Source organism: Euprymna scolopes, chromosome 17 (assembly GCF_053919585.1).
Source record: "Euprymna scolopes isolate OS-2025 chromosome 17, ASM5391958v1, whole genome shotgun sequence".
Classification (NCBI taxonomy): Eukaryota; Metazoa; Mollusca; class Cephalopoda; order Sepiida; family Sepiolidae; genus Euprymna; species Euprymna scolopes.
The window spans coordinates 83074370-83100732 of record NC_136498.1 but is presented as its reverse complement, the minus strand read 5'-3'; positions in this window follow the sequence as shown (position 1 = coordinate 83100732).

Genomic DNA, 26363 nt, shown 5'->3' with positions numbered 1-26363 from the left:
ATCCATGAGCTACAGGAAGCAATCAACGACAAGCTATCTGTCCCCCTCACCATCTCGGACACTATCGAAGATCAGTGGGCACACCTCAGAGACTCCACCTACTCCATCGCTCTCGAAATCATTGGACCCAAGCAAAAGAAGCACCAGGACTGGTTTGATGAAAATGACTCTGAGATTCAGCCCCTCCTGGAGGAGAAACGCCAACTTCTCCGTGCACATCAGAGCGACCCCAAGTGTTTCGCAAAGAAAGCTGCCTTCATCAACATCCGCAGCAAGGTGCAGGCCAGACTCCGCTCCATGCAGGATGCCTGGCTCAGCGCCAAAGCAGATGAGATCCAGGAGCATGCCGATAGCCAGGATATGAGGAAGTTTTACGATGCGCTGAGGGCTGTCTACGGTCCCCAGTCCTCTAGCTCCTCCCCCCTGCTTAGCTCCGATGGAACAACTGTCTTGAATGACAAAAAGCAGGTCCTTGATAGATGGGCGGAGCACTTTAACAGTGTGCTAAACCGACCATCTTCCATCAACGATGAAGCCATCGACCAACTACGCCAGGAGACTATCAACGAGGAGCTCGACATCCCACCCTCATCAGAGGAAGTAAGCAAAGCCATCAAGCAACTTTCCTCTGGGAAGGCCCCCGGCCCCGACTCAATTCCAGCAGAAGTATACAAAGCTGGTGGACCTACACTGCTTTTAAGACTAACAGAACTCTTCCAATCCATGTGCGAGAGTGAAGAATTACCCCAAGATTTTCGTGATGCTACTATCGTTCACATTTACAAACGCAAGGGAAATCGTCAGTCATGTTGTGACCTTGGGACATGTGCTTACACACGTTCTTGACCCCTGATCGCGGCCCAGTTATGATCTGCACCCTGGTCGGTACAGTTATGATATGTCGACTGGGCAACCAGGTCTGCCAACCGTTAGTACGTCGCGTCACCCAGTGAGTTCTTCGTTAAGGCGTTAGGGATTCTTCTCGGATGCTTGGTCCTCAAGGCCTGTTCTCCGTGGATCGTCTAGTTATCCTGGGTGTTCGTTGACGGATACGGTGTCACAAATGGCAAATAAAGAATTTACATATATATGGATCAACGCACATCAGCAACAAAACTCCGGAGGTTGGTTAATAGAATATATATATTTCGGAAATTCATAAAAGAAGTATTTACAGCATATACATATAGTTGACAATTAATTCAAGCAAGTAGTTAGTTCTACAACTGAGCTTCTGTTGTTGAAATACCTGGTCGGTATTGCGGACTTTGCGTAATTCTCGTTAAGTAATCTACACGTTATAAGCATTGTATTATCAGGCAACAAGCGAGGGGGGGAGAGAGAGAGAGAGAGGTGATTCTGCCGAGACTTATCTCTTTGACTCTTACTGTTCTTCACTACTCTTCTGTTCTGTTCTACTGACTTAATCTTTGATATTTCACTTCTTTTATAATACAATTATGGAATGATGACGACACCCATGTTCGTCATCGACCAATCAAATTGCTTGATTATAATTCGACGGGGCCTTTTCTCATTGGTTGATTATACTTCGACAGGGCCCTTTTTCATTGGTCCATTTCCAAAATTGGATTGACTCCTCCCTTAACCAACGCCCAACTTACACGTTGTATTAATTAACTCCTCCCTGGCTTACTAATGGAATTTCCCCATATCCAGGAAAATTATTTTTCCTTTGACTTAAAGCAAATCACGCGATTTTATTTGTTTTAAAATTATCTATTGATCTCACCTTTCGCTTTGATAATTCAAAGGGATTTTAGTTTATCTTTGAATTAAGTTCTGGTTGTCGGCCATTTTATTATATCAGACATTTTGTTTACATCAAAAGACCAAGAATGCATTTGTCGCTTTGAACTTATCGGACAAAACATTTTCCCATCCGAGCAAAAATATTTCATAAATTCCCTTTTTTCGTTCGACTTGATTCACCAAATGACAATTCTCGATACGTTATTTTATTGTTTTGAAATTTCGGACAATTCATTTTTTTTCCTCTTCTTTGCTCCAAACACAATGCCGAGTCACTGCGTGTGTTTCTCTTAGATCAAAAACAACCCGACTTTTCAACTTGTCAAATTCCCAGGTCAACTTTTTGGCTCATAGTTTTGCCAATTGCGGGTGTGAAATCCCCACCCCTCCGGCTACTGTACACTATGATTTCGGCCCTTGGAGATCAAGCGCCTGTGTATTTTGGCTAACATATTTTATGCATTCTTTTTCGCTTTTGAAGTCCAGGATGTGATTCAACTTTTCGCCACAAAGGCACTCTTGCCGCCGCCATTTCAACAACAGACTTAGCTCAGAATTTATTCACAAATAAAAATTAATAATAATTTTTATTACTTCAACCCGATCATCGTCCGGGAACAAAAAATTACTTTTAACTAAAAGAAACGTCACATCAACCCTACAGGTCTGATGTGGCCTCTCTTTAGTGTTACAATGTGACAACCACCGCGGGATATCCCTTCTTTCCATCGCTGGGAAAATCCTGGCCTGCGTCCTTCTCAACCGCCTGCTGGTGCACCTTGAAGATGGTCGTCTTCTCAAGAGCCAGTGTGGCTTTCGAGCGGGCCGCGGGACGACTGATATGATCTTTGCTGCACGCCAACTGCAGGAGAAGTATGTTGAGCAGCGTCGGGGCCTCTACACCACGTTCGTCAACCTGACCAAGGCCTTCGACACTGTTTGCCGAAATGGCCTCAGGCGGATCATGAAAAAATTTGGTTGTCCAGACAGGTTCATCGCCATTGTCAGGCAGTTCCATGAGGGCATGACCGCCCGTGTCCTGGATGACGGCGACTCCTCAGAGCCCTTCCCTGTGACCAACGGGGTCAAGCAGGGCTGTGTCTTAGCCCTGACGCTCTTCAGCATGGTTTTCTCTGCCATGCTCCAGGACGCTTTCAAAGACAGTCACTCTGGCATTGCAATCAAGTACAGATGTGACGGGGAATTGTTTAACATCAGGCGAATGCAGACAGTCACGAAAGTGAGGGAAACCATCATCAGAGACCTTCTCTTTGCCGATGACTGTGCCCTTAATGCCCCAAATGAGATAGAGATGCAATGTCAAATGGACGGATTTTCCACCAGCTGTGACAACTTTGGTCTCACCATCAGTACAAAGAAGACAGAAGTTATGTACCAACCCGTCCCAGGAGATGCATACCATGAACCCGGCATCACTGTCAAAGGGCAGAAGATCCATGCTGTGGAGCAATTCACCTACCTTGGCAGCACCCTCTCCCGCACCGCCAACATTGACATTGAGGTTAACCATAGGATCTCCACAGCGAGCAGTGCATTTGGAAGACTTAGAGACAATGTGTGGAAGAGGAGAGGCATTACACTCGCAACCAAACTGAAAGTATACCGAGCGGTCGTCCTGACAACCCTACTCTACGCATGTGAAACTTGGACGCTATATAAAAGACATGAAAAACAGTTGAATGGCTTCCACCTCAGATGCCTCCGTAATCTTCTCAACATCCGCTGGCAAGACAGAATTCCTGACACAGAAGTCTTGAAGCGCGCAGGGCTCCATACCATCACCACCATAATCCGCAAAACCCAGCTCCGGTAGGCAGGCCATGTCTATCGCATGCACGACAGCCGAATCCCCAAACAACTTTTCTATGGGGAACTCAGCCAGGGAAAGCGGAATGCAGGGGGCCAAAAGAAACGATATAAAGACTGTCTGAGGACGTCCCTAAAAGACTTTGACATCAGCCCCCAGTCTTGGGAGAGTCGCGTTGCTAAACGTTCGGCCTGGCGTTGCGTCATCAGCTTAGGAGCCGACAGGGCAGAGAATCAACGCATGACACACGACCAGCAGAAGCGCAAGAGGAGGAAGGAGAGAGTTGCCGGTTCACAGCCTGCCGATACCGCCTTCACGTGTCCAGAGTGTAGAAGAGTCTGCCGAGCACGGATTGGCCTCATCAGCCATCTCAGGACCCACAAACCCCTGACGCCGAACTGATTGATACCTTGGTCATCGTCGACTTCGACAGACGAGCAAGAATATATATATATATATATATATATATATATATATACACATACATACATATATATATATATATATATATATATATATATATATATATATATATATATATACAGTGCCGGCAAAAAGAAAGTCCGTACTTGTAATTTATTCAAAAACTGCAAATTTAAGCTAAATTTAATGTAACTGTTTAAACAACCCATGCCTCATTTGGTTCGCCTTTTATTCTTCTATAATTTTACCTGTTCATTTTTTACTTTTAATTGAAATATTCTAGTGTTCACATCAATTTAACAAAATGATTTAAAATTGAGGCAAAAGGAAAGTCTGCAGCAACAAATTCGCTTAAAACCAGCTTAAATTGTCACCCTTAAATCAGTTTAAAATATCCACCAACAGGCAACAAAGCTTCTCTAATCGTAATTGTTGTTGTTCCAGGTTATACAACGTAACATTTAGTCCATATGCCACGACTTTCTCTTAGTGATTGTCAGATGCCCCTAAATCTGGTCGTACTAGAGTTACTTCAAACAGGGAAGACAATGCTATCAAAATCTGCAGCCTAAGAAACAGATTTGAAATTGGTCCCAAAATCCAACAACAGTGCAATCTTATTAAAAAGTACTTTCTAAAGTTGAGAACATATTGATGGAATTTAATTTGCGAGGATTTGTTGCAATGATTTCTGTGAAGAACAGAAAACACCGTCTGGAAATCATTAGATGCAATGAAGATCATGACTTTTCATGTTGGTCAAAAATGCTTTTTAACAACGAAAGCAAATTCAATAGGCTAGGCAGTGATGCCAGGCAGTACGTCCATCAGAGAAAGATGAAGAATTTAATCCTAGGTGCTCAGTTTCAACACTGCAAGGTGGTGGAGGTTCAATGTTAGTGTAGGGGCATTATTAGTACCAATGGTCCAGGGCCTATAGTTCTCTTGCAAGATCGAATTAATTCGACCAAGTACATTAATATGTTGATTGAGCATTTTCTACCCTACTTTGGTAGGAATTTGGATGATAATCGCATCTTCATGCAGGAAAATGCTCTCATTCACACAGCTGTCAATGTCAAGAGGTTCCTTGAAGAGCATGATATTCCGTGTTTGGATTGGCTTGCACAATCTATAGACCTCAATCCTATCGAAAACGTATGGCATTACACCAAGCAACAGTTACGCAATGATAAAATTTCAAATTTGGAAGATCTTTAGACAAAAATTAAAGAAAAGTGGGATGCCCTTTCCCCGGCGTATTGCTGCAGTCTTATTCAAAGAATTCCCAAAAGATTGCAGGCTCTCAAATTGCAGAAGGGCTATGCTACTAAGCATTAACTAGTTCATTGTGTTCCTGTTGTATTTATGTTGCATTAATGTCCTAAAGTTACATTTTGATAACAATTTTCCATTGTGCCGATTTTCTTTTTGTCTCCTCAATTTGAAGTTATTTTTTTTAAATTGATGTGAACACAAGAATATTTCAATAAAAAGTCAAAAATAAACAGGTAAAATTGTAGAAGAATAAAAGGCAAATCAAATGAGGTATAGGTTATTTAAACAGTTACATTAAATTTAGCTTAAATTTGCGGTTTTTGAAAACATTACAAGTGCGGACTTTCTTTTTTCGTCCGTGTATATATATATATATATATATATATATATATATATATATATATATATATATAATGGTGGTTTTTTTTTCATTCATGCAGAGGTAGTTTCACAATAAAGATGAAACGTTGATGAATACATAATTTGGTTTGTTCTTTTTTATCTATTTTATTGGAATACAATTTCAATTATTCTCATCATAAGTTACCTTGTCAGTGCGTGTGCGAAAAGTCTATACCAAACTCCTCTCTTAATATTTAGTCTACATAGGTTAAATTTGCTACATAAAGGTATATGGACCTATTGTATACTTTGGATTCTGGCTTTAGACGGCAAAAAATTGCTGATAAGGGATCAAAATTAAAATAAAAATGGTTGACCTTGACAAGGAAAGTCGAATAAAACATTAATCTGCTGTTCCTTTTGCGCATGCTCAAAATTAATTATTTATAGCTCAAAGTCAATTCATTTTTAACCTTTCGTATCCATGTCTGTTGCACAGACGGTAACAACCTTGAAGAGATAAATAATGACTAAGGATGGAGTATTAAACGTTCTGCTTTCGATTCTAGTTGATGGACATATTTTTTTAACTTTTTAAATTATTATTACATATTGGATAATAATTGATAGAGAATGAATAAAATCTGCATGAATCTATATATATATATATATATATATATATATATATATATATATATATATATATATATATATATATAAATTATTAGCGTTCATGTATGCATGTTGTAACTCTCCTACAGCCCACACCACTGGACCGATCATGACCAAACCTGTACTGACACACAGAAGTTCGAGCACAATGTGAACGAATATCTTGCTGTTCAACTCCCTTCATAGTATCCGTCAACTTATGTCCTTGATAGTCAAAATGGCACTGTGCCATTATTTGGAGTGAAAATGTAATAATCAAGAAAAACATATTGTACAACCGGGCTGCCTGATAGTGTATCTGTATATGTATATAACTGACATTGTGCATGTGCAAAACGTCTGTACGAAACGATCATTACAACAAAATGTTTCGTGGAGGTATACATTCATAAATTAAAATTAAAAGGTTTTTACTCATGATTAATCCAGCCTTTGATTTTTATTTTATTTAATTCAATTTCCTCATATTTTATTTTTCTAAACTACTCGTTTTCATTCAATTACCACTAGCCATTTTTTTGTTTATTTTTGGCTCTTCAACTCCATTTTCATTTTCTCTGATCCTGTTTGTATTTTCTTTTCTTGATTAATCATATTTTGTTCTTTCCTCTTTTTGCTAAGATTTTGTTTTATTTTCATTGCGTTTCCTTCTCTTTCTCTCCCTCAACTTGACTGCTGTCATATAATTACATATGAACAACGTGAAGAGCAAAGATGTGGGCAATATTTTTCAACTATTTTCTTTCTCTTTCAGAATCTAGACATCCTTTCAGTCAGACTTTCTATTCAGATCTTTAACAGTTTCTCCATTCTGTCACCAATTTCTAATTAGTTTGCAAATGATTACAAAAGGTTTGCTCAATTCTGTTGTCTCTAATAAGTTCGATTCATCTTTTTTGCTTTGTTGTTACTGACAGTCATATTGGCAGATTAAAAAGAAAACCTCACGGAAAAATGAGGTTATGGTTGGATATATCCAGACAGAACCAAAAATTAAAGTATTTCCATTAGTTGACAAGACTAATGGATGAGTTCATCAGTTTCTTTTATTTTATTGATGATTTGTGGTCAGTCAGAATAAAAACTAGACTTGACATATATATGCAACGTATGCATCTGTGTTCAACCAAATAATGGTTCAGCAAAAACTTAAATGAAATATTAGTAGGTTTATTAGTAGAACATGATATGAAACAACATAATCAAATTATCAACCAAGGAACAAGATCGCTGAGAATACCAGCTATAAGATTCATTGGTCCACAGAGATTTGATCCAGTGTTTTATTGTTTTTAACAATAAGAAATAAAACTTTGAAAAGAAAGGCAATTTGGTAACAGGCCATCCAAACTTCATGCAAAATTTAATAGAGGTTTTCTTTCCGGCAGAACTTTTCAAACGATGAATAAAGATGATTAGAAAACAGCTGGTTATTAATAATTATTAATCACACATGACCTTTTTATTGTATAATTATATGAAACAGTAAAGTGGGTTGAGAGATACAAATCTTTGCTTTGTTGAGCAAGATCATATATTAAGTTAAGTTTTTAAAACAGTTCAGTTAAAGCAATGAGTGAATCAAACACGAATAATAATAATAATAATAATAATAATAATAATAATAATAAAAAGGAACTCATTTTTTAGTTTCCTTGTTGGCAAAGACGGGCAGAAATGCTGTATATATATACATATATATATATATATATATATATATATATATATATATATGTATATATATATATATATATATATATATATAAATAATACATATGTGTATGTTTGTACTAGCAAAGGGATGCGACTTCCATTCCTACCACTACACTCTAACTGACCGACGACTAGACATTAACTTTGACACGAGTCCTAATAGAGAAGATTTAAGACGTGTGAGTCACCGAAACTCTCTAAAAGAATGGAACGAAATGCGAGTTTGTCTTTTTTAAAAACAAAAAAAAAAAAGTTAATTATTACTTCGAATTTATTTCAGGAAGCAGTCTCTATTGCGATATAAATGTATAATTTTGTCTTTCCATTTAAATTTCACTAATGCAAATCCTCTAACATGAATGCGAAAAGTGGCCAGGCGGCCGATTGACGAATAATTTAGCTGAATGTTGCTCCGAACTTGTAACCGGAAGCAGTCCTTTTCGTGGCAATTGGCCCGGACGAAGAACGAGGGAATTAAATTCTACCACATCATCAGGAGAAATTGCCTTCCTCGGCTTCTTCCCATCCAACATTTCTAGCGACTAACCAATATGGTGTAAGGTAGACCTATCATCAAACGCCTTCTTTCATAGCATCACTACCGACTTTTACTAAGTAGAATACTTAGTTAAAATTTTTATTTAGTTTTTTACATATATAATTTTTTTTTCTTATTTATTATTTCTTTCTTTATTTTTTTATTTATTTGTTTTGTTTTTCATTTTTTAAAATCTTCTATTTATGCCTTATATGTATGTGTGATAGTGCACGATACCTCCTGTATACATGGGAGCCAAACACTATACCTGCATCAGAACCACAGGTAAAACAATGCTGGGCTAGGTGTTGCCACAAACACCAAAATATGAAAAATGTCAAGTACAAATAATTCAAACCATGGGGCCCAGAAGAAAGATCTAGGTGTCATGATCGGCAGTTGCTCCTTCGGTAGCCAGCATGGGGGACCCATCATCCTGCGAATGTTGGCTAACTTCCTTATTTCAGAAACTCAAATAACATGGACGCTGAACAGGTAAGCATAACCTCTAATTTCAGGGAAGAAAATGATACCAAACAAACACAGCACAGCCGTGATAATCATCAAAATGGAAAAATCGAAGAAAGAAATGGACAACAAAAGAGAATAAACTAGTAATGGAATGCTATTATAGAAGTCATCCTGAATATAGATATGGAGGTTAGCGGAAACGAATGAAAGAACTATGGAACCTATCCAGTGACCACCAAGCGACAGAACTGCCCGTAGAAAAACCTCACAAGTTGAAGACTCACAAGTAAAAACACCAAAGGCCCAGCACCTCTGAAGACCGAAGACTAAAAACGTTGAAACCGAGAACAATGAAACAGAACTAACAGAGAATGAAGCAAATGAAATAAATAAAATAACACAGTTCATGAACGAGGAAAAAACAAAGCTCCCATCGTTAAAGAACCAAGAGCAGAAGAAATTAAAAACAGAAACAGAGAAGGTTAACAAGCTCCTCTCACACATCCCAACAAACACAATCACAGACTTAAACAACCTCAGGCGCTAAAATGGTAAGTATGAATCTCAAATCAGAAAAACAACCGGGAACAAGCGGACCGACAAAACCTGGATGAGAAATAAGACTAGAAACCAAAATATAGAAACATAAAAAAGAAACCAAAATGATCAACAGGAAGAAAGCAATGTGGAGAAAACGGAATATTGGAAATGTAACCGGCAGGGAGAGGCTAAAAAAGAAACATGAAGAGCTGGACCAAAAAATAAAATCAAAAGAAGCGAGATAGAGACGATATAGATATAAATCTGAACAATGCAAACAAAACAGAACATTTGAAACCAATGAACTCCAATTCTACCAAAATGTGAACAGAGGAAAAACAAAAACAGAACAACCAAATCCGACAGAAACAAAACTCTACTCGAGTAACATATGGGAAGAGCGATAGAAATGCCGAATGGCTGAAAGACATGAAAGAAGAATTACAACAAATCGAAGAAGGAACAGTGAATGAAATCAGCAAGGAAACCCTAAAGAAAACCATAGGAAAAATGGCAAACTGAAGAGCACCAGGGCACGACGGGATACATGCATACTGGTTAAAAAAATTCACAACCTTACACGAAAGGTTAGCCCAAAACCTGAGAAGTTGTATACAGGAAGCAAGCGTGCCAGACTGGATGACAAAAAGGTAGAACCACACTGCTACAGAAAGACACGGAGAAAGAAACCGTCCCCAGCAATTATAGGCTAATCACGTGCCTAGCCACCATGTGGAAGATACTGACAGCACAACTGAGGGAACAAATCTACCACTCACTGAATAACCGTGGACTAATCCCCGAGGAACAGAAAGGATGCCAAAAAGGGAAAAGACGAACACATGATCTGCTATATGTTGATCAAAAGATCCTAAATGAGGTAAAAAGGAAGAGGAAAAATTTAGCCATGGCATGGATCGACTATGTACGACAGGATCCCCCAAGCATGGATAATAGAATGCCTAAAAATGTATAAAATACCAAGCGGGATCACCAATGTAATAGAAAATGCAATGAAAACATGGAGACTGGAACTGACAGCTGATGGACAATGCATAACAGAAATTAACATACAAAGAGGCATCTTCCAAGGAGACTCATTATCGCCATTACTGTTCATCATAGCCATGATGCCCTTGAACAGTATTCTGAAAAAGTGCCAAGCCGGATACAAGTTCCCCAATACAGAGGAAAAAATGAACCACCTGATGTGCATGGACGGTCTGAAACTTTTTGCAAGGATTGAAAGGAGCTAGAGACACTAATTAACACTACCAGGATCTTCAGCCAAGATATCCAAATGGAATTTGGAATGGAAAAGTGCGCACTACTAGTTATAAAAAAGGGAAAACTGGAAACGACAGAAGGCATGGAACTACCTAACCAAATAGAAATGAGGGCACTCGGGGAACAAGACGACTATAAATACTTGGGAATTCTGGAAGCGGACACCATCAGAGCAACAGAAATGAAAGAGAAAATTGGAAAGGAATACCTCAGGAGAACAAGAACACTCCTGGAAATTAAATTATATAGCAGAAACCTAATAAAAGGTATAAATACATGGGCAGTGTTACTAGTAAGATACTCTGGACTGTTTATAGGGTGGGCAAAAGAAGAACTAAGACAGCTCGACCAGAAAACCAGAAAGCTCATGATGATGCATAATGCACTACACCCAAAGGACGATATTTACAGACTCTACGTGAAAAGGAAAGACAGTGGCAGAGGACTGGTCTGTATTGAAGACTGTGTAAAGGACACAAAAAAAGAACTAGAAAAATACATAATACAAAACACTGAAAAGATAATTATGGCAGTGAGAGATACAGAGAAAACCAACAAAACAGAAAACAGAGAGACAAATGACAAAACGAGAAAAGAGAAACAACTCCACGGAAGATTCATAAGAATGACAAAAGATGAGAATAACGAAAACACATGGACATGGATGCGAAAAGGACATATAGAACGAGAAACTTAATCTCTAATAACTGCAGCACAAGATAACTCGATAAGAACCAGCCATATCAAAGCAAGGATCGATGAAACACAAGAAAACAGCAAATGCAGACTCTGCGGACAAAGAGACGAAACGATAAACCATATAGTAAGTGAATGCAGCAAACTGGCCCAAAAGGAATACAAAAACAGGCATGACCAAGTGGGGAGGGCGGTGCACTGGGAATAGAAAAGTGATTGATACCAAAAAGCCGATAAGGGTCAAGGAGGATGGAAAGACAGAGGAGGGAGCACTGGCCAGACCCTGGCTGGACAAGTGCGAAGAGAACTGGAATCTTTGGGAGGCTTAGTGCCACTCAAATTCCAGTATAAACCAATGGCCACTGCCAGCGAGAAATCAATGGTAAGAGGCTGTTGCGATGATGCAAATTTGTTTGCAAATGCTTTCGAAGGAGGAGGAGAGAGCTGGACGTCTGGGGAGACTTGTTGTCACTCAGCTTCCAATCAGATCGTTTGCTGACTTGTGTGAAAGCTCTATGTGAACCAATAATAATAAAATGAGTTAAAAAACCAGATGAGCATTATTTAATAATAATGCTCATCTATAATAATAATAATAATAATAATAATAATAATAATAATATTAATAATAATAATAATAACAACAACAATAATAATAATAATAACAATAACAATAATTATGATAATAATAATAACAATAATAACAATAATAATAATAATAATAATAATAATAATAATAATAATAATAATAACAATAATAACAATAATAATAATAATAATAACAATAATAATAATAATAATAATAATAATAATAATAATAATAATAATGCTCATCTGGTTTCTTAACTTATTTTATTTTCTAAAGATTTTACATTGTGATATCCATCATTATTATGCTGGAGAATCCATGATCTTGGGTCTTTCTTACACGCGTTAACACATTTTCTTTAAAATCCTCTGCTAATCGTCAGATTTCATAATGTTACTGTGAGTAAAGTGTCCTTTGCCTCATAAGCTTCTTCGTTTTGCTTCCTGAAAACATATTTCTGGTATGCAATGGCAATAAATCTGTATTTTCGTCACATTTTTATACATAATTTCTTTTGGAATATTGTTTTCTCCAGGTAACGTTCAGATATTTTTATATGGCTATTCTTCAGTATTATGGTTATTTTTTAGTCTTCGACTATAGGATAAATATAAGTTTACTAGTTTTATTAATACGGATTATATTGTAATAAAACTCCGCCTAATTTCTATTTTTCTAATAAGCAGATCGATGCAACACTACTTCAAAAAGGTACAAATATTAATGTCATCGCTGTTTCATCATCTCAGCATCGAGTTTTATTCGAATGCATTGAAACAATCTTACAAGTTTTCGTTTGTATAAATGACATTTAAAAAAAAGTTGGTTAGCTAATTACACACTAAACTGGTTTCATTGTATACAGACAGCAGTTGATTCACAGACAGAAGTTGATTCTTTCATATTTCTAAAAATACTGACTTGTTCCACTTTTCAGAAACTCAGTACATATTAATAATCATAGATTGGTGCAACAAGAAAACATATGTTTCAATTCAAGAACAGAAAACGGACCTAATTATTGCTGAGTAGTGCTTTAAAACTGTAATTAATAATTGCAAAGTTTTCTCCTAATAAAATGATTATGCACTTAAAATTGTTGATGGCATGCATAAAAAATATGATTCCTAATTCGTATTTGGTTTTGGTTTTGGGTTGCCAGTAAGTTTTTCTTCTTAAGATCACTGAGAAGGTCTATAATCGTTCGACCTTTTAATGGTGACTGTAAAAACAAAGAAGGACACATTATAAAGTTTATTTTATTTATTATCTTCCTATATTATTCTTCCATCTCCTACCCCTCCTCCTCTTTCTCATCCTTCTTCTTCGTGTGATGTCTGCTTTACATCCTGGCATGTATTCTTGCACGAAAAGCACATATCTGCGTATAAGTACTGAATATTTCCTTTCCCACTTCTTTGTCATTTTTACTAGATATCCACATTTTATTACATTTTAATTAAGTTTTAATTAAATTCTTTGGACGCTTTATTTGGAACCAGTAAACATATTGGCATGAAAATGCATTCCATATTTTTAGTCTTATAAATATATTGTTTTCGTTCGTATTTAATCGATCAACTTTAATTATGTGTTTGCATTCCTTGTTTGATATTTTAATACAGTTATTTAATCACTTCATGACAATATATATATATATATATATATATATATATATATATATATATATATATATATATATATATTGTGGATAGAAACCTCGGTTTTATAATCAATGTGTTTATATTTGGTTGTAAGCTTATAACATTTAGAATTCATAAAAAAGGAAACAAAGATTAAATAGCTTCAATCTTTTTATAAATCTAATGTATTCATAACATCTCAGATCTAATTTTATTTATTCATATCATTGTAGATATGATCCTGGTAGATATCTTCTGTCAATGTTATGATTTTGGTTTTGCCATTCTTGAATGACTATTTTCACTGCTGGTAAACATAATCATAGTCATATCATTTGCTCTTGTTAAGATTCCTTAATTTATGAACATTTGATATTACTATTATTTTTATTTTAATTTTTTGTCTAATATTTTTGTCATAATACACCTACGGATTCAATATTTAAAGAATAGAGGATAATTCCTCTCAGCGTCTGTTTAGCATATGTATAAATCAATTAGACGGAATTTGTTGTAGGATAATACTGTAACAGAATAACTTCTTTTTTTGTGTGAATTTTGCATGGATGGCTTTATATTTAGTAGCACTGTGCTGAACATTCATTTCTCGCTAAGGTATGTTTCTCCTTTATTCTCTATGATAAAAAACATTCCTTTTCTATCACCATATCGCATTGAATTATCATCGTGCTAGTTGTATCCCTTTCATTTGGTACAACAGTGCCAATGAGGGTTCGAAGGTTATGATAAATAAAAAGTTTAATTTTTCTTACATTTCATACTCATTCTTCAGTTTCTTTTCGCTTATTCATTCCATTATTCTTTATACTGTGATTTTATGCCATCTTCACTGTAAAAAGACTATCAACATGTGATTATATTCAATAGATGCTGCGGTGACTTTCAGAGATTCAGGCAATGCTGCTCTTTCATCAGTATAATACCATTCTTGCGTTTCATTTCATAACGCTTACCTTATATCATTCACCCTTGTATTTAAAAAAATCTTCCAGTGGAGACATGAGAGCAGTTTAGGTAGTAAAAAATAACACTTCAAATGCATAATCTGTTTTTGTTAGCAAAGAAGATCCTGTCACACTTATAGTAGTATGTAGTCTTTTTTTTAATAAAAGCCTGATATTTTATTCGAATTTTCTTCATGGTGATATCTGTGCCATTCTGACGACATGAAAATTTCATTGTCTTTTTTGACAGCATTTTTTTCTTATTGTTAACGCTTTGAATATGTGATCGGATTTATTAGTGTGAACAACCTTTTCCATTCTAACGAATCCTTGTTCGCTGTAAACAAAAAAATTTTCTGCAAATATTTCTGTGTTAAGAATTATTTATTATTTCATAGAGATCCAGATTTTACCGAACAATCAGTTTTGAAATCAATATTTAAATTCAATTATGCTAAGTTTTGTATTTTAGTAATTTACTATATTTTCTATTTTTATTTTCATATTATTTCTACCTCCGTCTATGTTATTTCTATATTAACCTATGTTATTTCCATCTTTATGTTATTTGTACCTTCATCTAGATTGCTTCCAGCTCTATATATGCTATTTCTATCTATATCTATAGTACTGTTGTGGGGACATATACACCCTTATAACCGCTAAGATGGATTATCCATTCGGCATATAACCAGCAAGTCTCGACGGCTCAATGAGAGCTATCCGGATGTCGTGCCGAGACGACTCCCCATGGACTTACTAACCTTTTCTCTGCCAAAAACCCTTGCTTGATATAAATGTTCTTATTTTCAGCAAGTCGTTGTGTTCCTATTTTCATCTTTTCCGACTCCACTACAATTACGTTTATCTTTATCAATATTATTTCTATCTTTATAGATGTTATTTCTATTTGATCAATATTATTTATATCTCTATAGATTTTATTCCTATTTGATCAATGTTATTTATATCTCTATGTTATTTCTATTTTTGTCGATGTTATTGCTATCTTTATCCATGTTATTTCTATCTTCATGTTATTTCACGTAACATTTACACTTCTAAATAAATAATTTAAACAAAACAAGCGGCAACAACAATTTAAAACGTATCTTTTTTTAAATATAAGCAAACAACAACATTTATAATAACTTTACACAATACTCAAGACTTGTCGAATTCAAAACCCATGTTTCAGAAACCGAGCTAACAAATATGCGAGCCGATATTATTGCAGAACTTACGCTTGAATGCAACATCCAACTTCTGGCGCTCATACAAGCAAATATAGTCACGTCTGAGAGCTGTTTACACTTTCTCTTCACGAAAAGATATATTTTCGACATTTTGGAGAAATTCACACATCTACCACCTTGTTCGGCACACTATGTTCGAAAATAAATGTGCAATTGAAAATTATTGAAATTCCTTCGATATTATCATCGTGATTTCTTTTATTACATAGGCTGTTTCCATAAATACACCTTTCACAATTTTATACATGTTTAACCCTTCGCACAATGTTTTAGGCAAACTACAAAATTGTCTTCTCATATATATATATATATATATATATATATATATATATATATATATATATATGTGTGTGTGTGTGTGTGTGTGTGTGTGTGTGTGTGTGTGTGTTTGTGTGTGTGTGTGTGTTCTTCTGTTCTGTTGAAGCAAATTCTAGAGTTATATTTTTGTACCATTTTAAATTATTTCTATTATTATTTGAGTAATTTTTCTTGTAATTATATCAGTATTCTTATGATTTTTATAATTATTGTTGTTATATTTATCATTTTTACTATGAATTTTATTTTTTTTCTTATTATTTTATTATATATGTTATTGTAACCTTCGATTATAATTTCTGAGTTTTAACAGGAACTGTGGAAGAATTGTTGGTTATTTTATTCTTGTACATTTTCCATTACAAAATAACGGCTTAACCAAACGCTTCATTTATCAAGAACACAATATTAACATACAAAAACATACTACTTAGGAGAAAACGTCCTGAAACTTAAAACTAAGCATAATAATGGGGAAAATCGAACACCAGAATATCTAAAGTAATGGCTGAATCATTGAAAAAATGATTTCCAGTATGTAGTCGAATAGAATGCAAGATAGATGGTTTAATTCAATTCTACTAAGATAAATATTCTATCTTTTACCAATTATAAGAAACCTTTCCAACCACCAATTGCCATGGCTGAGAGTTCAAAATTAACTCTCGTCTGCACAAGCAACATTGGAACATTATTTCTAGTACTGAACAACGTTGGATTGCCTTGCTAAGCAAATTCGATGGTTATCTTATGGGTTGAGACTTCTTCAAGATGACCCAAGGAATGACGAGATTTTTGCCTTTTGAAGATATTAAAAAAATTGAATATCTCCAATGATAAATAGAAATGTCAATTGTTAAACTAATCTAACTGGTATCGGCGAGAGTCGGTGTCAACTGCCGGCCATCTGTTTAAATATTTGAAAAAATAAATAAAGCTTTTTGCTGATAATGAAGCAATGAACAACAGAAACAAACAAAAAAATATGGATGTAGCGAACAGAAAAATCGAAAAAGGTCTGTTAACCTTCCTAAGTAAAAGTAGTCAAATATTAATAGGAGACCTCCCATAAAGTTGACATGATAACAAAAATAATTTTAATGCTGCTAGAAAAGGATTGTAAAAATACAAAATAGCCGATAACTGATTTTTGTGGAAAATAAAAATAGCAGGTCTCAGAGATAGGAACAGAGAGACAGGTAGAGATTTCACAGAGAAAGAGATTTCAGAAGAAAAAGGCGAGAATGGAAAAAGAAATAGAGGAGAAAATGGTAAGTCAGAGAAATGAAAAGAGAATTGCCTGACGTCATAAGTAAAAGCCCTTTCCTTCTGGCCAGCTGAAAGATACATTTCTTGAGAATTAGTTTCAAAATTGCGAAGTGAAAGAAAGTTATTTGAAAGAATTTGATTCAGTTAAAAATCTTGCACCCAGAAAACAATTTTGTTTGCTCAACTCCAAAGACTTATCTAATCTCCCTTTTGTACGAATTAAAAATCCTGTGTATCTCTTTACTGCAGGTCAAATTTTTTTTTAATTTTTAAATTGCTATGATACGCAGAGAAGTGAAATTTATGAAATGATACACAGAGAAGTGAAATTTGTTACACTGGAAGAGCATAAAAAGGTGCCTTATCTTTCCACTTTTTGTAGAATTTGAACAAATATTTTGAAAGTTATGCTAATTTTTCAATTTTCTGGTAATTTTAAGTGTGTATTACTTTATTGCAAGTGTCTACAAATGTATATTTTCGGTAATAACACAATATTTTAACCTCATATTTATATTTATATGAAATAAAGAACATATCCAGTAACAATATTAACCAAAAACAAGAACGAATTTCACATTATTTTGTTTAAGGAAATATTTATTTATCAACATAACTCCCATGTTTGAAAATCACTTTCAATAACCCCTTGTCAACTGATGATGTCAATCAGTGGATGATGTGATGCTATAGGAAACTTCCAAAATCTTTCTACAAATTCATCCTCTGACGAAAATTAAAACCTCCTTTTCACTTTATTATTGACCAGAGCTGCTCAATTGGGTTTATATCTGGAGAACAAGGTGGCCATGTCAAATTTCCTCCACTAATACCTAATGAGTTAAGGGTAGATATCGTCGCCTTGGCTGAATGAGACGGCGCATTGTCGTGCATAAAAATCAATTTTCAGTGACGCATCAATGAAAAGTCATAAAGCAATGGTGACAAATACTCATTTAAAAATGAAATATGACTGGTTTGTCAGTTTGACAACTTCTGGCACTCGAAATGGTCCAATTAGTCTATTACAGATTATACCAGCCCAAAACATGACACCTCCAACTTGACAACGAAACAATGGAATTTATGAAGGGTAAGGAATCCAAGAGGTCTCCAAACTTTGGCCCACATATCTGGTCCATGAAGGGTTGATCTGGCCTCATCGGTGAAAAGAACATTTTCAAAGCTGGTTTTCATGTATTTCTGAGTTCAACCGAAACGTTTTTCATTATGAGTTTGGTTTAAAACGTCTTGCTGTGAGCTTAATGCTTTTTGCAATTTCGTTTAAGACATTGCAGCGTGTCTTTTTGTCAAATATAGCAGCACTGTTTCTGCCCGGCTGCTTGATAATAATAACATTTCACGAGCAGAAACTGACTTTCTTTTGTATTTGTTCTTCCTTGGTTGATGTTTGGATTTTCACTGAATGAAGACAATTTTCTTCGATCTCTTCCAAGCTCCTTGTCTAGATCTACGAGAGATAAACCCTCATTCAAGGCCTGCAACACCACATTCCTTTTCATTAGCTGTCAATCGATCCTATCTGGACATTTTGGGAGACCTGCAATAAAGTGTTACTCACTTGAAATTACCAGAAAATAGAAAAATTGCATAATTTTGCAAATATTTGTTCAAATTCCACAAAAATCAGGGAAATAAGCCTCTTATTTTACGATCTTTCAGTGTACCAAATTTCACTTCTCTGTGTTTCATAACAGTTTCAAAATTAAAAAAATATTGACCTGCAGTACAGCGATACACAAGGTTTATATATATATGTATATATATATATAAGTACATATATATATGTGTGTGTGTGTGTGTGTGTGTGTGTGTGTGTGTGTGTGTGTGTGTGTGTGTGTGTGTGTGTGTGTGTGTTTTCTTCGACTCTTATAATCGCTATGTTTACACATAGCACATATTTCAATTAATTTAACTAGATTTAATTCTTGGAAGAAATTTATTAACACTATTCAAATTTTCCTCTGATTCCATCTTACATCTGGGCTAATTTAGGAATCCAATTATTTTCTATAAAAGACACTGACAATCTCTCATGGATCCTTCATCTACAGAAATTCATACTTTAAAATTCAGTGTTATCAAAATTTTTTTCACTGCTGCGTGTATAGCTTGTAAATGTATTTAAATTTTATCACTAGTTGCTGCTGTTTTCACTGCTGGTAATCGATCAGCTAAAACTAAGAGTGAAGTATGTTTCATACTAATAGCTCATGTTGGTTCACATTTTTTATCTTCTAACGTCGTTTTCATGGTTTCAAACGTTTTCTCAGATTATAGTTCTCTGCTGCTGTAGTTTATTAATTTATTGCAACTGTAGTGCATGATTCAACATTGAATATGCATGTTCATCAATCGAAATCCCAGATATGATATTTAGTTTAGAAATCTGTTACAAATAATTTCTCCACTTTGCTTTGAATGACCCTGGCAGTAAGTGACTATGGATGATGATTCTGATCCAATACTGGTTATGTTTACGTTCTCTTCAGTCCGGATATTCAGCGTAATTAAAACTAGTTTCAAGTGCTTAACGTTCTACTCGTCAGAAAAGTTTTTGAAACCACAGGCGGACCGCACCAAAACATAACTATCCTCTGACCGTAAACTCTTTATCATTGAAAACATTATTACCTAAAAAAAAAGACATAAATCAATCTTTAATTTAACTGCATTAGCAACTTTTACATCCATTACGCATCTCATTTATAAGCCTTCCTTTTTTTTCTCCAATTTTTCTAAAGCTACACAAGGTTTAAACAGTCAATAGAATAAATCATACATTTTCCTTTTAGTCTGCATAAAATCCAACCACAGTCATGTTTAAAATGCAGTATTATTCCAACAATTTTATTGATTTAAAACTTAGTAATAAGAATATAAATGATTTTTTATGACGTCAGCCTTAGTATCAGCTCATGCACTTTTTATCTTTTTGATTACAATGTGATTAAAAATTAATACAAACCTGATTTTTTGTACAGCATGCAGTGTTCACATCGAGCAAGGAGCACGCAGAAAAAAATGGCCGCTGTGTTTACTTATAGGCTAGCGATCTCATGAGCTAATGAGACTTTAGGGCATTAAATATGCATTCTTTTTAGCAGAAGTGCGTTTTCTCAGATGTCTATTAACTTTTGAGACCGGAAATTGTGAGAAGGAGAAGAATTAGCTGTGCATTGAAAATTTTGATACCGAAAATTCTGAAGAAGGAGAAGAATACTATAGTTAATTGTTTTTATCTCCACTTTATAACAAGAACAAAATGCCCTATTAGACTGAACAGTTTCTACTTAGCACTTATTTCAGTCATCTAATATCTCAAAGAATCTGTAAAACCAAAGTTCTTTGGGTTTTTTTGTTTGTTTTTTTTTTTGCATAGGCGTCACCACTTATCAAGGCCGATAGGCCACTCAAGGATAAGGGTTAAAGAATGTAGAGTAGTCAGAAGGACAATATAGTAATCGATAGTAATGGAAGTTTGGTAAATTTGTTAACTTCAGTGGAACGGCTCATCAGAAACTTGTTCAACAATTCCTAAACATTAATGAGTTCACCATCGTCATGTTAAATGTCTCTTCACAAGATTGGACATTGTAATATTAGAATCATTTACCAATGTTCGATTACATGAATCAACATAAACTTTATCTGAATCCACGACAATGTTCGCATCATTTCAAGAATTCACTGCAGTCACAGGTGTTTGTTGAATTTGAAACAGCGCATTATCTTTTCTGTCTCTTGGATTTGTTTTATTTCCTCAATAAGATTTCTATTTTCTGCCAATTTTGTACGGATTAGAATTTACGATTCTAATTTCCTCTTCAATAACAAAAAACTGTTTTGTATTGCCACAATGAAATGTCAGTAAACCATTTCGTTCAAGTTTTATTACTGTATACATTAAGTTTGCACACCTTCATTTGTTCCAATGCATTCACCACATTCAAAAGCTCACAATAATTCAAACCTTATGTCATTCCTGATACAAAAATTTGTCTCATCCTAAAATGTTGTTTATTTCATGCTATCTGCCTTTGTGTAATAATAAAAATCATTAAATGTTGTGTATGCCATAATGTTTTTGTCATGTTCACAAATTTTGTTCTGCTTGTCCATAATTACTCGTCTCTTCTGCCAAAATCCGTTATCATCAAATATCAAACACGTTTTTGTAAATGCCGTGACAATGAAAAAATACCGTTGAACCAAGTTTGTCTTTTTGTAAAACTATAAATTAAGAAAATATTTTTATATCTTGCTTCAATTCCACATACAGCTCTTTGCAAAAGAGATGGTTATTCATAAAATACCATTTTCAGTATAAGCTAAAGAATGATTATTCCCGCTACACAACAGAAAATATGGCCTTTGCTACTAATGTTAGTTTTTTAATATTATACTTCGGCATGACAACAACACATGTTCAACTGAACGCTATGTTTGTTCTAAAATACAAACAAGAAATACAACAATATATATTCAAAGATACCAAGTTAAACAACTCAAACTTTAACAGCCTTTACACTTAGTACTCAAAGTAACAATCGCTGGTCGATCGAATCGGATTATCTCATAGTGCATTACTTTTCTTATTAACTTGAAGACTCTATTGATTTTATATTTATATTCTGTCCGTAAAACTCAGTTAATACAAAAATATATAAAATTATTTATTTTTCATGTTTGCACCCACTAACATTACATATTTCTATGTAAGATATACACAGAGATCTGTTCCGTTTTTTCAACGTGTGTTAGTGTAGCTAGACCAAGCAAGTATATCAGCTCAATAATCTCAAACTGAAGCTTATTCACTACCTGTAATAATGCTCTATTCTTAGAGCCAACTTGCCTGCTGCTTTAAATGAATGAAATATTGGTTTTAAACAGATTTTGCATTAATACATATACACCCTGTGTATTACTTTATTATAGATCAATATTATTTAAATCATGAAATTTCTATGAAACGCAGAGAAGTAAACACTGGAAAAGATTAACAAGGTGCCTTTTTTCCTGATTTTTGTGGAATTTGAACAAATATTTGCAAAATTATGCAATTTTTCTTTTTTCTGCTAATTTTAAGTGTGTATCACTTTATTGCAGGTCTCCCAAAATGTCCAGATAGGATCGATTGACAGCTAGTGAAAAGGAACGTGGTGTTGCAGGCCTTGAATGAGGGTTTATCTCTCGTAGATCTAGACAAGGAGCTTAGAAGAGATCGAAGAAAATTGTCTTCATTCAGTGAAAATCGAAACATCAACCAAGGAAGGACAAAAACACAAGAAAGCCAGTTTCTGCTCGTGAAAGGTTAGAAAAAAATCGCCGTCAACTTATCAAGCAGCCGGGCAGAAACAGTACTGCTATATTTGACAAGGCTAGAATATATTCCTTGTCCAGAAAGACACACTGCAATGTCTTAAACGAAATTGCAAAAAGCATTAAGCTCACAGCAAGACATGTTTTAAACCAAACTCATAATGAAAAACGTTTCGGTTGAACTCAGAAATACATGAAAACCAGCTTTGAAAATGTTCTTTTCACCGATGAGGCCAGATCAACCCTTCATGGACCAAATGGATGGGCCAAAGTTTAGAGTCATCTTAGATTTCCTACTCCTCGTTTCCTGTGGAGTTAAAGGTGTCATGTTTTGGGCTGGAATAATCTGTAATAGACTAATTGGACCATTTCGAGTTCTAGAAGGTGTCAAACCGACAACCCAGTCATATTTCATTTTTAAATGAGCATTTGCCACCATGGTTTGATGAAATTCCATTCGCATGTAACTGCAAATTGATTTTTATGACATCGCCACCTTGTTCTCCAGATATAAACTCAATTGAGCAACTCTGGTCAATACTAAAGATGAAAGTTTATGAAGAAGGTGTTCAGTTTTTGTCGAAGGATAAACTTTGGAGGAATGTTTTATATTTATTTATATTGTGTTATATTTATTTATATTGTGTTATATTTATTTATATTGTGTTATATTTATTTATATTGTGTTATATTTATTTACTAGCAAAAGTACCTGTCGTTGACTGGGTTCAAAAACAGCCTACAGGAAATGGACTCTGATTTATGAAAGTATGATAGGTTATGAAAAGGAAGGGTTGTAAATGGATAGCTTCGAATTTGGGGGTATCAGAACCAAAGCAAAATATGATGAAAGTAAAAATAAAATAGATAAACCCCATAATTTATTATACCATACCTGTTCACACTGAAACACTTATCACAATATTCTGTGGATCTATATTAAAAAACCTTGTTAAACTTTGTGACATATTTCCATTCTACAGAGGTCAGGTGCGAACGAACACCCCATGATTTTATTATACCATATTTCTTCAAACTGAAACATAATTATCAAAGTATACTTTCGCAGATAGATATGAAAAGTCTTTATTAAAGTTTATGCCTATTTCCATTCTATGGAGGCCAGGCGCGAACGCAGACCCCACGATTTTATTATACCACCCCTATTTAAGTTAAAACATACTTATCAAAGTATTCTTATGTAAATCTATATAAAAACACTTGTAAACGTTTTTTTTTAATTTTTAATTTTTTTTATTTCCATACATTGTGGACCAGGCGCGAACGCAGACCCCACAATTTTAATGAACCACCGTTCTGCCACATCAAACATACCTATTCCTGTGTCTAGATACATTTTCTGTCATTATATGTAATCAGTTTTTAAAACAGTCAACCATACATGAGCCTATTCGTGACCACACACACACACACACACACACACACACACACACACACACACACACACACACAAACACACAGCTTTATATTATAGATATAATATAATAGTTTTCGGTAAAATAATTTTCAAGTTAAACGTTTTGTTGAATATTTTTCTGTTCAGGCAGAAATCTATTTCAAGAAAATATATATACATACATATATATTAATTAAAGATGAGGAATAAAAGTTACATATAAGATTAGTATATCATCAGATCAATAAGAAAAGAAAAAGAGAGAAAACCTCTTTAAGCGATAGCATTTTGAAGTTAAATCCTTCTCATCAAAAGAGGAAAAAGACCAGAAAATATACAATATAGATAAAAGTTGGCTTAAAAACATTTAGATTATAAATGAAGAAAATACATATTACGATATTTTACATACAAAATTGGAAAACATTAAAATATAACTAGAAAGAAGAAATTAATCATACAATAATAGGAAAGAAAGAATTTTAATTATAAAAAATAAAAAATAAAAACATAAAAAAGTGAAAAGTGAAAAATAAAAAAATAAAAATGGAAAGGTAGCATACAAATAGAAAATAGGGATGATTAAGAAATGATGGGGATCATTAAAGAAAAATAAACAATAAAAGAAAGAAGGAAAAGGAGAGAAAAGTAAAAAAAAACAAAAACAAAAGGAATAGGGGTAGAAAAAGCAAATACAGCATTTGGAAATACATGTACGCTTATTTTAAATTAAATTAATATGTTTAACTCAAATTGAAATCATTAAATAATTGATTTTTTTCTTGTTTTGCATCTCGCTAAGTTTTCGAACTATTCGTAATCTGCTAAAAGAGCAAAATTTCATTTTAATTTGGAGGAATGATATAGCAGGGAGATTGAATTGATCAACAACTAACTTAGAAGTTCTTGTATAGTAAAAAATATATATATTAAATTTTTACAAAGATACATTAAAATATAAGTTCAAATATGAAACAAAAATTAATAAAAGAATGTATTAGCAATAGGCACGTGCATTAATAGCGGAAAATTGATAGGGGGACATAGTTTTGAAAGCCTGTTTATCATAGTCTTTTGTTGGTTTCGGATTACTTTTTGATTGTATTTGAAAGATTACAGCCTAAAGTTAATTTCCAAAACAGAAAAAAAAAACATTTTTACACGTGAAAAAAAAGTTATAATGAAAAATGTTTTCACAGCGACATTCAGAAACTGACAAGTTCAGCTAAATTTTAAAGTTAAATAAATTCATTGTAAAAATCCCTTAAAAGATAAATATTAGTTTTCTGGGACTTTCAAAGATAATTAGTAAAGTCTTCAAATTTAGAAAGAAAGAATAGCTTACTTAACCACCAAAAGCGGTAGATTCTGGTTTCATACAATCAAAACAAAAGAAAAATCGTCTAGCATGAGTTCTACGGAAGCCCAAAATGTCAGAAAGTCAAATGGCTATCTTTGATCTTTTAAGATTATATAAAAATTATGTAATGCTGAAAATTACGCATTCATTCATGCGAGGAAAAATATTAAAATCTTACATATAAAATTTACTCTAAAAATGTAATTAAAAAAAGAGGAAATATTTTTTGCAATTATAAATCTTTTTGTGTGAAAATATTAAATAAACAATTTTTAATTCAATAATAATATCGTTAGTTCGAGAAATTAATTTTTTATTGTGTTATATCGATTTCGTTATTACGGATTTGGCGGCTTTTTTTTCGCAATGTACCTGGAAATTTTAATTGGTGTACTGATACAATCTATTTTCATAAAAAAGGAAAAATCAATTCATTCATTTTTTTACTACTGAAAACTATAACTTTAGTAAAAGTGTTTTCTGTTTAAACAAAATAATATATTTCCACTAAGATTAAAATTAAAATAATAGGTTTACTATATTCCGTGATCATTATTAAATAAATATTGAAAATTTAATTAAAATTGGTCAATTTCTTAATTTTTAAGTAATAGGAAGGGTTCAAAATGTTTATAAATT